Source organism: Lucilia cuprina, chromosome 4 (genome assembly GCF_022045245.1).
Source record: "Lucilia cuprina isolate Lc7/37 chromosome 4, ASM2204524v1, whole genome shotgun sequence".
In the NCBI taxonomy this organism is placed as follows: domain Eukaryota; kingdom Metazoa; phylum Arthropoda; class Insecta; order Diptera; family Calliphoridae; genus Lucilia; species Lucilia cuprina.
The window spans coordinates 27,497,511-27,513,576 of NC_060952.1; the positions used below are offsets into that span (position 1 = coordinate 27,497,511).

At 29.5% G+C, this 16,066-nt stretch overlaps 1 protein-coding gene and 1 non-coding gene across 3 annotated transcripts in view; both read left to right on the forward strand.

Annotated features, from left to right (window-relative positions):
* LOC111681976 (ras-related C3 botulinum toxin substrate 1) overlaps window positions 1–16,066 on the forward strand; it is a 211,839-nt gene that overhangs the window by 88,919 nt on the left and 106,854 nt on the right. The gene's annotated exons all lie outside the window — the stretch shown is intronic.
* Window positions 568–649, forward strand: Trnas-gcu. Its single transcript has one exon. It is a non-coding gene; the product is annotated as a tRNA-Ser (tRNA).

Consider the following 16,066-nt stretch of genomic DNA (forward strand, 5'->3'; position numbering starts at 1 on the left):
ACAGAAAAAACTATCAACATCGGTCCACATTAAATATATGGTGTTTATATGAGAAACACAAAAAAGGTTTTAAAAAATACATTAAAAAAAATTCATAAAATTTTGTTTACATAGTTTTTAACGCCACTGTATATCAGTAAATAAAAGAAATATTAATTTTTTTCTTTTTACGTTTTTTTTTTTAATTTATTTAATTTTTCATATTTTAACTAAGAAAGCCAAGTGAAATAATTTAAACGAATTGAATAATTTTAATAAATTAACAATTTGTTTCTATATTTTTTTAATTTCATAAATTAAAATCATGCGTTTTTAATTATTCATTTTAATTTGTTTAGATAAATGTTTAAACATAAAAAATTATCATTTTTTGCCAACAAAACTTGCAAAACACTGAAATATTTTTTTAACAACAAATTTGCAAAAACAAAACCTAAAATAACAACAACAATAAAGAATCACACACAGTTAATCAATTATGATAAGCAAGAACATTATGTGTGAGCTTTTCGGTATTTTTCAATGTCACAACATTTGTGTTGAGCTTTTGTCAGCCGTTTGTCAAGTGACGAGGTGGCCGAGTGGTTAAGGCGTTGGACTGCTAATCCAATGTGCTCTGCACGCGTGGGTTCGAATCCCATCCTCGTCGAGTAAGTTTTTTTTATTTTTTATATTTTATTAATATATGTACATATTTAATTAGAACTTTTTTGGAGCTTTATTCTAACTTTCTTATTTAAGAAAACTTTTTACCAAATTAAGAAAAAAATACATGTGTATATTAAAATTGTCATATGTACATATATAACTTTGGTAGTAAATTGTATATTTTATGGGTCCTTATTACCCCCTGCTGAATACACAAAACAGTTTAGAAGGGACTATATATTTTAAAAATTTTTAGTACTGTAAATGGGTCTGTCCGAAATAAAAAACTGTAGGTCCTTAGAAATTAAATTTTCAAGATATGATCTGAAATAGTTCTCATTGAAATGTTGTTCTTGTTGCCATGACAGTTCGATCTTCGCTCTGACCAGTGTCATATATTGTAAACCTAACGACAGCTGTATAAGATTATGTTCTTTAACTCAATTTTGTAATGAATATGTTTAGTAATTATTTCATACATTTCCAGGAAATAAGTGGACCTTACGAATTATATTATACATTTTTACCCTACACCACTATAGTGTGGAGGGTATTATTCGTTTGTGCAGATGTTTGTAACACCCAAAATATTGGCTTAGAATAACTTTTTGAGTCGCAATTTTCAAGATAATTTGAAAATCTTTTGACCCACGAACGAAGCCTATTAAAAAGGGTTCAAAGCGGTCGATTATTTCGACTAGCTCTCATGCAATTGTACCTCCCGAATAGGGATTTTCGGAAAAAAAACTCAGTTTTATTAAAGTCTAAATAACACTGCCGATTATTTTAATGATCGGGCATCATTTGATCCTACAATAAATTTACTTTATTTTTTTGAAAAGGTCCTTAGTTCCCTACCAGCGCTGGAATTATTGATATTAGTATATGTTGAAAAAAGATTTTGCAATCTTTTCGAGTGTCAAAAATTCCAAAATTTTGAGCATATCGCGGGAAAAATAATTGAAAATTTTGTTACTATATTTCTTGTCCGCAAAACGACTTATATTGTATTATAAGTAACACATAAATTTCGTAAAATTTTGAAATGGACTAATCCAAATCACAAACTATTTTTTAAATATTTTTCTATATGAGCTAAAAATTACGACAATTTTGACACACATTTCGATAATAAACAAAAATAATACTCCTCTCCAACTTACTAAAAATTATTTTGTGGACCAAAAATATTCTACAAATTACTCAGCTCAAAATTACAAAATTTTTTAATTTTATTTTTTTATTTTTTAAAACTTAACTGAGGTCAGAATTTTCAATCTCTGGTAGGGAATTGAGGACCTTTTTAAAAAATATTTTTTAATTTTTCTCGTGTTCAGTACATTAATACGCATCGATTGAGTGATAATACTAGATGAAATTCTTAAAAAGTCCGTTCCTCGGGACAAATGAAATATTTTTAGAATATTATAGTCTAGATAGTATAAAATATATAACCGAAATTTTATTTAAATCGAACAATCTTAACCCATAAACTGTGGAGTTCTAAAACCAAAGTTTGCAATATTTGAGAATTCTATGTGTTCCATATAGAAATATTATTTCTTTGTCGGCCATATTTAATAAAAATGACTGGATTTTATCATATAGAATCCGGTATTTAAAATAGTAGGAAAAAACGCAAAAAGGGACAAGTAAAAAAAAATTGCAATATACATATGTAGATTACAAACTTCATTTGCTACAATTTCTTATTAGTTTTTAAAATTTCTATAAAAATATCCTTAAAAACCTCCCTCCTTTTCACTACCACTTTTTTGCATACAATTTTTAATACCACTTATTGAATTGTGGCCTCTATATTCGTTATCCAACCAATCGATTATAAAAATTTCCATATTACTAAAAAGAAATCCTTTCGCCACAATTGCTGCAAATCACAACCACCACAAAAAAAAAAAAACAATTTACATGTGTGCGAGTATGTAATGAAATAAATTTCATAGACAACTAAATTGAATTGAAAAAAATCCTATAATAAAAGTATAAATCTTGTCGCAGAAAGGAAAACCAAAGCAAAAAAAAGATTCACCAAAAAGTTAAAACATTTGAAACTAAAACAGTGTAAAACGGGCCAAAATAAAAGATGAAATTGAAATCCTTTATCGCTGTTTGACATTTGGCAACGAAGAAAAAATTTTTTCTAAATCTTTAAGAACCTTTCTTTTAAATTCATAAGTACTACATGCATGGATCATGGATATGACTTATGCGATGTTGTATATATATAAGTAATCGTCGCTGGTGTATGTAGTACCAGTCTTATGAATAAAAATGTACTATTGTTCCTAGAATGAATATATGAATGTATGTTTTGTGGTTATAATGAGTTCCATCATCATCACTGATGATAATACTACATTCATACATACATATATTCATTCAACTACAAATAGGTCCCCTTTAATAGAGTTGATATGCAAATTTAAGCAAAAATACATAGACATTTATATGTACATACATATATGTATATAGATATGTATACATATTTCAATAATTTTATTAGTTTCATAGTGTAAAAAAAAGTAGAGAACGTAAGGATGTTTTATAAGTTCAGTTGGTTGAGAGTACAATATTTGGGTGAATAGAATGTGAGTGTGTATGCATACATCATCATTTGTATGTGTTTCGCAGGAATTTTAGATGATATGAGTAATTTAGAAAATAAATTTCATTTGCATATGTATATTTGTTATTATTTCATACCCTTTCTTACTATTCATGGCCAATGCTATAAATTTGTTTAGAGTTGTGTGTGAGTAGGCTTATTTAATTCTGTTGTAGAAATGAAATCAATTTCAAGGATTTTAAATAAAGATTTTTTATTCCATATATTTATCATATATTGCCAAATTATCAGCTAAACGGCCTAAGTGTGTTTGGATCAACTTTTCAGGGGAGCTTTTGAGATCTTCACTTTGGAATAATTGTAAAATTTAATTGGCTACACAATGATTTATGTTAGGTAAAATCCGAAGTAATACAACTAGGCTACTATAGGGGCTGTTGTGCGGTCCTTTTCATGAAAAATTTTCGCTGAATTATTATTTTTTAATGTTCAAAACCTATATGTCCTGGACGTAATTCATAAGAATGCTGGCATCAGTGTAAATGAGGAATGTTATTTCCAGAATAACATCATTTTCAAGATACTTCTTGGATCTAACTTCGACGAGTTTCACTGTCCTCTCCACATGCTCTACATTCCTCTGAATCTGCAAGTTTAAATTTGTTATTTCCAGAATAACATAATTTTCAATATACTACTAGGATCTAACTTCGACGAGTTTCACTGTCCTCTCCACATGTTCTACATTCGTCTGAATCGGCACGTCTAATTTTGTATTAATGTGCTTGTGATCCTGCGTATCCACTCAGAATACATACTATCATATTAACCTTAGACTTGCTCATTTTGAAGAGTTTTCCCGTCTTGCTCTCATCAGGATCATCCCACTCCAATAGTTTTAATTTAGCTTTAGTTGCTTTCCCTTTAAACTTACGATACTTATATGATGTAATCCTTACCTCTGTGAGAATATTCAATAAAAGAGCTTTTACAATCTAATGCAGTCTTTAAATTCCATCACCTGATATCGCCATTAAAACCAAGTACTGGGAAGAAAGTTTATTTTAAAATTACTTACTAGTGCAACGTTTTGCAGACTAAACTATAAATATTAAGCACTTAAATTATTAACCGATCACTATTTTAAAATCGTTCAAGCTTCGCACCGTGAACTGTATAGTAAAGGATTAAAATTTTTAAATAACTTAAACTAATTTAAAAAAAATTTTGAGGGCCAAAAAATAGCTCAATTGAAATACTTACGAAATTAAACTCCTACATTTTTTTTAGTTCAATGAATATCGGCTCATGAGTATTCATAAATATTATATTACCAAAAAATGAACACACAAGTTTTTAAATCCTTCAAATTTAATAAGAGATAAAAATATTTATTAACAAAAATAGTCATAAAAATGCGTATCAATCGTTTACAAAACGTTTACATTATTAAAATTTCATTTAAAAGTTCGATTATAAATTTAAGTCTTTTTTTATACTCATACGATATGTATGATGTCCTTTTTATATGATTTTCATATCAAAAAATATATACATATATACATACGTTTTTGTATGAATTGTCATATAAACAAATAAAACCACACTACAACTGGAACCAGAACTCGTTCGTCTTGGCTATAACAACTTAATAGACTGCTGACAAATTTATATCCTTTCAATTCCTTGGATTTCATATGTATAAGTGAGAAATATTTCATCACTTTACAGTTTTTACTTTTATTTCTTTTCTGTTTTTTTTTTCCTTTTTTAAATAAATTTAAGAAAAACCAAATTAAATTTACTACTTTTCTTGCTGTAGTAATATTACCATGGCATTCAATATAAATACTATAAAAAAGCGTCAAAACTATTGCAATCTATCTCTTTTATGCGAATATATCTACAATCATATTAGAATGAGTCCTTTGTTAAATTTAAGTTCCTGTATACGATTTTCCTTAGAGAACTTATAAGAATATGTTGTGTTTGTTCGATTGTGGTATAAGTCGGTACACACATACATACATATGTATGTATGTATGTATGTATGTATGTATGTATGTATGTATGTATGTATACAGTTGGTTTGATGACATTTTGATCAAAATAAAATTTATCATTTTTCTTAGTACATATTTATATCCTAATCCACTATAGTGATTAGGATATTATTCGTTTGTGCTGATGTTTGTAACCTAAAAATATTGGTCGTTCAGTCACCTTAAAGTATACAAATCGGCTTGGACTTTCTGAGTCCGTCTGTGTGTCCATGTAAACCTTGTGTGCACGCTACAGCTTGCAATTTTTAATGTTCCGGAATAAAGTTAAAAAACAAATTAAATGCATTATTTTTTAAAAAATAATCGCCATTTTTAACATTCTCGCTGGTGTAGGGTATCATATGGTTGGCCCGACTTTACATTCATACTTGTTTTTATTATAGTTTGTATTTAGAGTAGTAGTAGTTACCCAGCAGGTCGACGGGGCAGTCTCGAACTGTCCTACCTCAGTCGTCACTCTACACCCTACAAAGAGACTGTAAAGAGACGATTGCCTCCGCTCTCGCTTACAAAGGGGACACTAAAGTGATGACTGTCTTTCGGAAGTACAAAAAAAACTTTTAAGACTATAATATCTAGGTTACTGGAGGACAGTAAAAAGACGACTGTCTTCGCCTCCGCTTACAAGGAGGACACTAAAGTAACGACTGTCTTCATTCTCGATTACAAAGAGTACATTCGTGACGAATGACCCAAAACATACGAATTACGATCATCCAGGTGGTAACTATTAGTGGAAATTACTGTCTTTTTCGTATGCATTGTCTCTTTATCGAACTGCTGGGTATGTACAAGTATTCGTAAATAATCCTCTAAACATATATAGGGGCCACCACAAGTGGTAGGTTGAGTGGTCAGTTCGGGACTATCCCGTCGAACTGCTGGGATGCTGCAATTCAATACTGCATATATACTATATATGTATGTAGATATTAAATATGTTTGTATCTGGTAAGAAATCCACAATAGCTAAAGCTCCCTCCCTAATTACTGGCTTTTTTATAAGTATGGCGATAAAATTCAACACAAAAAAGTTTTGTTGGAACCAAAATCTTTTTACCAAATTTTTATGAAGATCGCTATGCTTCAGAAAACGAATTTACCAGTAATTACTAGTTTATAAATCTTTTTACCAAATTTTATGAGGATCGTTCAATAATTGACGCTACCGATGAAAATAGGTCCATAATTGATCAAAATAAATTCGGAAAACTACAGTCGATAGTTTAGCGATCGTTTAAGGCTCTCTTCCAAATCATGGTTTGATGAAAATCGGAAAACAACACAGATCTTCATTAGATCCCTGAATAAGTCCAACTATTTTTTTTAATTTCCCCTAGAAATTGCATTTATTTAAACATAATTATATTATTTATATAGATAAAATTTAGCATAGATCAGTTTTGTATAATCAGAAACTATAGTTTGATGAAAATCGTAAATTACTTACCGTCTACCTTACTTAGAAGTACTTTAGTAACGACTTTCTTTAAATCATTTCGTGTTTATTATTTTGTTTCCATAGTGGTGCAGCGCGTAGAATATTTAGTTAACAAGCTAAAGTCTCTGGTTCGTATTAAAAGAACAAATTAACTTACTCATTAACTCCTTTGTAAGCAAAATTGGAAGTAGTTTTTTAATACTCAATTTGTAACCGAGCGTGGAAGTATTAGCCTCAAAAAATGCAATAAAAATCAATTGATAAAAAAAAATATTTTATAAGAACTTTATAAATCAAATTATACAGAACGGAAATTCTTACAAGATGTGCTTTATTGACATTATCACTATTATAGCGAAGAACACCGGGTAAAGCTAGTGCATATAATATAGTGCATCCATTGGTGGATGTTGCTGTTCTATGCACCATTTCATTCTGCTTTCATATTATCATAGAATAATAATTCATTTGAAAATAGTAATGTAAATGAAATACAATTGACAAAAGCTTAAATTTAAAATTTTTGAATAATGATCGATTATAAATTATGTTTTCACCAAATACAAATTATGCTTTTCAATGAAATGTTTATCGATAAACAACGCAACTTTGCGACAATTCGCAACACATCCGTTGTCTAAATATTAACAAACGTGGTAAGCTCACGAATTGTTGTCAATAGTTATTAAATAATTATAAACACTTTGGTGTTAATTTGGTACCAGAAGTGTATATTTTTTTCTCTATGTACTTACCGTAGTATTGACACCGACCTGAATTAATTCAAGTACCAATACAGGAGAACTAAAATCTCTTTTATTTAAATAATCAACATTTTTTTGAAAAAAACCGCATACTAATGAAATTGATGATAACTCGAAGAACACATTGATTGATATTAATAAATTAAATTTTTATACATTTTCCATAACATGCACAAACAAAAAAAGTTTTGCAAAGAAAAAAAATTCAAATGTATTTATAAAAATTAAATAAAATTTATGTGAGGTGAATTGATGGTGAATGGATTTTTATGCTAAAACTGCACTACTATATATTCTTAAAATAACAAAAAAATCTATTCAAACGTGCGTTAGTTTGAAGTTTATTGAATAAGGAAATAAGAATAGAATAAAGAAAAAGAATGAAAAAAACTAAAGATACTGAAACGAAGAACGCATTAAGATTAAGTATGTTTGAGTAAGACGCCTGAAAGTCTTTACAATAGTTACGTATAGAACACAGTTGAAGTAATATATCTTTTTTTATAACCGACCATATCCGATGCTACTTAAGGTAAATTGTAAAATTTCAAAAAATATAATATATGTATTTCTACAAACATACTACGAAAAACTTGTAGTATATGTGTGTGAGTTAGAGACAAGAAAAAACTGTAGCATACTTTTAAGCGGCAACCAAAGAGTATGTTTCAATTGTATGTAACTTGTAAACACACGGACAAGTACGGTAAAGAAATGTGTAGGAAATTTGTGTTTTAAGTGAATTATTGTCACATTGGCGTCCTGAAAATTTTCTTTACTTCTCTACGCACTTCTTGCCATAATAAATTTAAAACAATAAAAAATGTTCAAGAAACATTTAGCCGTTACAGAAAAATTTGAATTATTTCTTAAGAAAATGTTTATAAATCAAATTTACTTATTTTGTAATGTATTCAATACATCTTTTTTTGGCAAAGAAAAAATAATCAATTTTGTTACTTTATACAATATTTTTATTTTTGCCTTACAAATTAATGAAATTAATCTTTTTTTTTGTAAACTCAGTTTTTTGTTGTCCATAGTCATACATGTGGACTACATTGTATATCGAGCGAATGAAAGATAATCAATTAAAATCTTGTCGAATTAAATGCTTGCCTGACTTCAACTAATTATGCAATTCTTTTTCTTTTACTGCTTCTATTATATTCTAAACATTCCATCACCTGGTAATGCCATTCATATGAAGTACCTCATGCTACTATATATTCATACACACTAAAAATAATACATGCCTAGTATTTTTTGGAAAAAAAACGAAATTTTTGTATAATGCTAAATTATTCAGTTTAACGAAGAGTTTGTTTTAAATGAAAAGATTTTATTAAACAAAAGTTTGTAGGAAATTTTCATAAATATTATAAAAAAATAGTTATTCGTAGAATTTTTCTTGTACAGTCAAGCGTGGATTATTTTCAGTGTAGACTTAATGATTATTTACAGCTGTGTTTGATAATAGAGCTCAGTATGCAAAAAGACTAAACAGATAAAAATGTTTAATATAAGCGACTTGTATAATGAAAACATACCAAAGTCCCCTTATATGTTACGGGTTTTGAAGAGAACTCAATGAAAAACAGATTTTTTAAATAAAACGATCTATGAGCTTACAAATAACCCGCAATTTTTGCTCACATCTGTATAATTGTATCTAGTACAGTCAATCTATTCGTAAGTATGTATAGCCGTAGCCAAGTCAAAGTATTTGAACTTAAAGCGATTATAAAGAACACTAATACTACAAGGAGAAGCTGTGTTGTATGAGAAAAAAATGAAATAAAACGACTATTCATCATTAAAGCAATCAATCAATTTAAGAATATTTAATCCACACAAATCGTGTGTAACACAAGGCACAAGGTTGTGTAAGAATTTTTGAGAAAAGCAAAAAAACTTATAAAATTAATTGAGAGGACAGCGATATTCTAAAGTTCGAGTTAAATTTGAAAATTGTTACTATGTAGAAAATGTTAAATTGTTGCACAAATAATTAAAAAAAAAAAAATATTTGTTCTAATTAAAATATGTAATACAATAATTTAACTAATTACTTTAAATAGAATTCTTGTTAAGTAATAAAAAATAATATAACATTCAGTTTTAAATGTTTGTAATATAAGAAAAAAATTAGTAAAAATGTTTAATAATATTAAAATTTTCAAAAAATAAAACCCACTTTATCAAGAAAAAATCTCGTTAAAATTAAATCTTCAAACCCTACTTTAACATTTTACACCCTAATTCCTAATAAATTCAAATCAAATTTCACTGAACACACATTCAACTCAACTATAAACAATCCTTGAAAGGGTTGACATAATTGTATAAAATTTTAATTTCAAATGTTTTTTTTTTTTTTTATTGCAAATTAACTAAAGTACAAGGTCTTCACTGAATACAACAAGCAACAATTCAGAATTCACACACAACCCAAACGTACGTACGACATTCATTTAGGGCAAACACTAGAAGGATAAGGATAATTTTCATGCATAAATAAAAACTTAACCAACCAAAGATAATGAAATGAAATCGAATCAAATATAAACTCAATTGATTTAATCATTGAGTGCAATTACATTAATGATACTTATTTTAACATGCTGTTTTTTTGTTGTTGGTGATAAAAGTGGCGACTAACTTTGATTGTTGGCTAACTAGCCAGTTATTTTGAGTGTCAGAATATTAAAGGAATCGTTTCAATAAAACAATTTTAAATTAGTTGTTGTATTTTCTCAGATATACTTATTAAGGATTTTCTTTGTATGATAGATATCAACCCACTTTAGCTAGCTCCCCCATTATGTTAATATAAATATGTTATTATGAGTTTCAAAGTTTTCATCCAAAATTTAACTCTAGCTGTAGATTAAAGCTGTAATACACGGTTGTCAGATCTTATAACGATTTTTAGAAAATATCAAAAAATCGTTTGAAGGTACAATTTTTTGGCTACGTTATCAGTAAAAGCATTACCGACAATGTTGTAAGAAAATATTTGTAAGTTGACACTGTTAAACATTTTCTGCAAATTTTACTGACAACGTTGTAAAATCGCCTTAGACATGCTAAAGATAATTCCATCCAGTCATTCTGTCAAAAAAACGGTACAGGCGTTTAGCATAATTATAAACTCGGTTTAATCCGGAAAACGTCGTACCAGCACACACAACAAAAATAAGTAGTTATTCATTCAAAAAGTAAGTACTTACTCTTTGCTCCAATATTACTTACCTACTTACAAGGTAAGGAAAAATGTTGCTTTGTATGTGTACGGATTAATTAAGAATGACACAGAAGTGGAGTAATTTGTCGGTATATTTAAAAACAATCATACTTTAAAATAAGGATTGATAAATTCTTTTAACGCTCTGTTTCAAAAAGATTCGCCTTTAGAATGTCCTTCACAACAAATAACCCAGGAAAATCAGTCGAAAAAATTTGCAATTTGGGATATTTTAAATAGCTAAATAAATGTTGGTCTTGGGGTCTTATTTAAGGGGCTAAAAGTCTCTATTAATCTTATATAAGCTAAGCGATATTTTGGGCGTCAAAAGTTACAAAAATTTTTCTTGTTACTTCTATTACTTATAATAAGTGAGAAATTTTTATAAAACTGATTTTTGACCCCAATATTAATAATACGGAAAATATATTTACCAATTTTTATTAGTCTTTCATTTCGCATAAAAAATTATTATATTCCTGGACTATATATATGAACGGACAAATAATTCAAATAACATTTAATTTTTATAAATTGTCTTAACTAAATACCAATTGTTCTTTTGCCTTTAAACATTTGGATACAGAGCGAAAAAAAAATTATAAACTTATTTTCTTCTATCGATTGTTACTAATTCGCAAATTGACTACAAATTATTGAACAATTTACAATAGAATAAAAGAAAAAGTTTAAAAATAAAAGAAAATAAAGTACACATATTAGCCAAGTTTACAGATTTATAATATAGACAATTGTAATAAAATAAAACTTTGCTTACGTTCTTTCTGCGAAAAAGGCAGCAAAAGAGAAAATATGCCACGCACTCATGCCATGAACTAAATATTGGATAAGATGGTCACTTGACCATTAATTTTTTTCCTCTTTCCTTGTACAACAATTTTTGGCAAAAAAAATGTTTAAAGTAAATACTGGCTTATCTGTATTTGTATGTATGTATGTATATATGTTTAAGTTAAAAGTGTGTATACACTGCGCGTTTGAGACCTATTGACGACCTTTATCATTTTGACCATAAACTATAATCTATAAGTGCTGGCAACCAAAGTTCTTCGTGGGATAATATATCCTTGTAATATGCTTCACTAAAACTTAAGGTTAGATTTTTTACTCCTTCTTTTCGTGCAGCACTTGTATTAACGGATGTATCAATAACGGAAGCAAGGGTCATTCATTTAAATGTTTGTCTACAAGTTGGCAACTTTTGAAGTTTCTTAAGAGTTGCTGTTGGTGATAGTAGTTGGATGAGTGTTGTTGCACTGCTGTCCGCTATTAAAACATACATATTTCGAAGCATGATTTGGTTTGCTGTTATAAAGATTACCTTGTTCATTCTCGCATTTAAAGCGATTTTCTTTTCCACAAATCTTAATTCTTTTTGTTACATTTCTTTTTATGTTTGGCGCCAATGCGTCGTCATTGTGTAGTTTCTTTTAATCGTTTTAAATTTGTTCTTATAAAGTTTTTTTTATATTTTACTTTTAGGTTAATGTTTTTATTAGTTTTAAGACTTTAAGGGTTTGGCGTTTTTTTTTTCTTATAATTTTGCTAGTTTTATTATTTATATTAAGAGTTTTCCTAGTTATTATATTAGATTTGAAATCATGTAAGGTTTTTCTTATAAATGTATATAGTTTTATTTAAGTTGAGTTCGTAATCCTCATACAGTAGTAAATACGGAAATTAAGAAACAAAAGATACAGAAAAGGTTCATACTTTTGTATGTTAACAAAATATTTTGATATAGCCAATTATTGGAAATATCAAGGCAAAATTCCACAATTTTAGAAAAGCAAACAGAAAACATCGCCTAATATAACTTTGCAGATTAAAATACAAATTAATGACGAAGTTGTTATTCGTATTTTCCGACAAAAAGAGATCTTACGGTCTACACTGATAACTTGTACGACGTTTTATTCTCTCCTTATCATTAAAGAAAACAGCAAATAAAAGTGTTTTATTTACAAAATTATACTTAAATCGTAATTAAACGCCTTTAGCGAATTATGACAATAAAAATAGATCTCTGCAGATCAGGAAATTGCATGTGAAGTTTAATCAACTCCAAATATCCATGATTACAAGATACTAGAGTACTCCTATCTATTATAAGCTATTGACATCAATTTGAAAAGAAGCTACCTCTGCAAATTTCATTGATTGATTTAAAAATGGACTTGACCGGAGTAAGCCAACAGACTTGAAAACGAAATATTTCATTATAACAACTATTGCCAACATGTTGAAAATGCAATTTAAAAACTATTTAGAAAATAGTATTGGAACGCCTTAACTAGAACGATCGTCATTTTACTGCGATCGATGCAGATTCCTCTCGCGCTAGAAAATAATTCACTTTGGAACAGTATTGATTTGTACTTGGCCTCAAAGATTATTTATACTACAACAAAATACAATCCTGCGGCAGCATAGAATGTTATAATACCCTTCATCTTCGTGAAAAGGGTATTAAGTCGAATTGCATTACGTGAGTACCTGGCACGTGGCCCTATCTCATGGTGGTACTTTAACAACCACTGGGTGGGTATAATAAACAAATTTTTCTACATGGATGGGCCGGTCAATGTATAAGCACTTTACTCAAGTACTCGAGCTATCTAATCTCCTGCCATAGTAGTCTCGTTGGGGAAAGATAGGTGTCACGAAAAAGCTCAATATAACCCTGATAAAGGAAAACCTGGTGGTTCTGTTGATACGACAACAGAACCCAGGGGATGAATTTGTAGTCCGAATCATGGGTCATTTTAAATGACCCATGTGTACTCTTACACATGGGTCATTTAAAATGACCCATTTAAAATGACCCATGACTCCAACGCACTCAAACATGTAGGAAAATCTTTAATAAATTAAAAAAGGGCAGTGATGACCTTGCATCACGTCCATCCGTCCCTTCTTGCTAGGTCTTGACTATGGCACATCGTTACACCATCACTCCATCCGTCAAATCCATCAATTACTCCAATTTCTCTATAGAATCAGAGTAGACATCAGAAAGCATCAGGAAACTCAACTTCGTATACCCAATCGTTGCATTATCAACATTCCAACATTTTTTTTAATCCACTGTCATGATCTGCAATTTGTACTCCGTGTATCAGTATTTTAACCAAGCACCCTCTACCAGTGATTCGGGTTTAAATCACGGCACTACGTGGATCCTAAAGCAACCTCAACCAACTGACCAGCCAAGACCACATTATCTGGCCAACCGTAGTACCAGGTTATGTGGTACTCTGGTAAGACCTCTTTTTAATTCATCTAAGGTTAAGCCAAAGATTGTATTGTAAACACTAGTTTAAAGTCCCGGCAGACTAGAGGTAGCACTCTTAACCCCGGGATTGCAATACAACTTGATGAAACACTCATCATGGAAACATGCCCCGGGGGGACGTGGATAAGGTACATATAAATTTACCATTCCTTTTTAATTTCTTTAATATAATTTTACGACACCATAGAGTAGACATATATATTCTGGATCCTTATACATAGGGTGCGGAGTCGAATAAGTCCGTCTGTCTGTCTGTCTGTCTGTCTGTCTGTATGTTTGTTGAAATCAGTTTTTAGAAGACCTCAAAAATCTGCTCTATGACGGATATATGATAAAACCTCTGAAAATGTCTTAAAACAAGAAACATTTTTTCATGCTTTGATAAATAAACAACAACATTGCATATTGAAAGTCCGTTGGTATCATTGCGTTGTGTATTTTGGTTTTTTATGTATTTTGTAATAATTATTACGTTTTCGAACAAATTATTGCCTGGAAATTTCGAAATCAATTGTATTTATGACGACGGATGACTATTTTTGCCAATCGATCCCCCTATAACTCACTGATTAAATGAGTTCTTGTGAAATCCAAAGATCGTCTAGCTTGAACAATTAGAGCAATAATAAGCCCAATTTTTATGTACAAAAAAATCTAAATCAACTAAAAATTAAAGTAACAGATCATTGACTTTCTAATGAATCTTATTTAAAATTAAACGATGTATAAATGATAGAATTATTCAAACATATTTTCATGCCACATAAAACATTTCAATGCAATGCAAAAATTTTAAATCTATTGTCTATGTTTGTACATTTTTATTGTAACCCTTTAAAACGAAAATTCATACTCTAATTGTGTATGCAAAAAATGTTCATCAAATAAAAAACCAAAACGCCATACCACTAAATAAAAGTCCACAAAAAAAAAACAAGAGGCATTCAATCCCCAACTAAAAAATGTAAATCACTGATTATAAGCTCCAAATACAATACAAAACCAGAACAATACTATAATAAATGTAAATGCAACAGGCGAATAAAAATAAATACTTGTACAAACAAGGATTCATACTGTAGAACACACACACATACAAGGATTCACATCCAAATAAAATGAAATTTACAAACTGACTGAAAGAGAAATATGATGCAGTTCTGTTTGCAAACACTTTGCAATGGTAAGAGTATGAAGTACAAACAAAAACCACTCCAACAATATCCTTGCAAATTTGGTTGTATGACCGACCGAGCGAGCGAACGACTTGATGTGTGTTGAAATGTTGAATTATTAAAGTGGCAGACGATAAAAAATGAATTTTTATTTTTATTCATTATACACAGGAAAATGTGGATGTATGTTTCAATGTGTTGAGTGTGACCTTCTATATCCATGAATGTTCGGTTCACTTATTATTATTTGTTTCCTCTAACTACTATGAGCAAGCAGCATATAGTACAAACACACAAATTAACCCAAAATATCATGTTGTAAGGAGCAACAACTCAATGGCAGCTTATTAACATTTTTTTACTATTACTCCTGCTACTACAGCTAGTGTCTCTTTCATTGGCTTAGGTTGGATGGTTAGAGTTGCCATGGCATTTTTCGATCGATGGCTGCTATCTCAGGCAAATGTTTTGGAAAAAACTTATAAGTGTTTTAGTATCAAGTTACCCAACATTTCAAATCGATGTCAATCGATCAGGATTAAATTTGCACCAATGTTCATACTATTCGGTAGTAGTTTGGAAACAAGATCGGTCAATAACTTTCTGAGATACTGTGGGTCATAGTTTGACATTTTAGCTAAATATGTGTTTTTTCTTAGCTATTCTGCTTAAATTTCAGGATTTCATCCGATGTATATAATTTTGATGATACGTAACTCGGTTTTCCAGTTTTAGGTAAAACTACACGATTACTGTGAAAATAATTCGCAGACGAGTTGAAACTATTCTGGATTCTTAATAAATATTCTGGATTCTTATTAAATT